A 1186-nucleotide genomic window follows, 5' to 3' on the forward strand; every position below is an offset into this window, starting at 1 on the left:
CTACAGATATACAGTTAAATTTTGATATCATTACAGTTGAATATGTATATATATATATATATATATATATATATATATATATATATATATATATATATATATATATATATATATATATATATATATATATATATATATATATATATATATATATATTTATATATATGTATATATATACACTTATATATATATATATATATATATATATATATATATATATATATATATATATATATATATCTTCTTTCACTCATAAAGTCACTTGAGCAGCCTACATCGCCCCCCCCCCAAAAAAAAAAAAAATAAAAACTATAGGCTAAGCAGCTCGGTGTTTACGAAAGCATGGACTGGTATATCAAGAGTACCTATTGATATATCAAAAGCGCGGAGCATTGGTATATCAGAAGCGCAGATTGGTATACCAAAAGCGCAGCATACGATGCTTATATATTCCTGTCAAAGCACGGCAGAATATTAAGTTAAAAGTGCTTTTTTATCACTCACCTAAAAGTCTGTATGCAAGTATATTCTTCTTGTACCTCAGTACAGGCTTTTGCTTACAGTCCTTTATAAAAAAGAAAAATACATATTTAAACCTACATTTGTCATGTAAAAAATAAATATATGCGTCCATAAAACCAGTTTATTTAATAAGATATTAATCATACACCTCAATTATTACAGTTTTGTATTTTCCCTGAAAAGATTCTGTGGCATTGTTTGTACACAGTTAAAAATTTACATTAAAAGTGGCAAATTACTGGCAACATTTATTCCAGGATTTTTACCGTTTTAAAAACGGATATATTGACGTAAAGGAGTGATATTAAGGTCACCAACCCGTAAATATAATAAAAAATTATAGTAAAATTACGGTCGCCTGTTTCTTACTGAAATACGAATGAGAACTATAGTTTTACGGAGACTTTCAGATTGAAATTGCTGTGTGTTTCTAACAGTGTACGCTTGGTATGTGAGGGGATTTCAGCCCAAAGCACTAGAGGATATCTTGAGTTTAGTAATATATAATTGTCAACAAGAGAAGCTGCAAAACGTGTACATTTATCATCCTTTGGGAATCGTTAAGACACTAAGCGAAACTTATTGAAATGCCGAGTCAAAAGGGATTAATCTTAAAGCGTTTTGTAACTGCATTATTATTATTATTATTATTATTATTATTATT

Source organism: Palaemon carinicauda, chromosome 1 (assembly GCF_036898095.1).
Source record: "Palaemon carinicauda isolate YSFRI2023 chromosome 1, ASM3689809v2, whole genome shotgun sequence".
Classification (NCBI taxonomy): Eukaryota; Metazoa; Arthropoda; class Malacostraca; order Decapoda; family Palaemonidae; genus Palaemon; species Palaemon carinicauda.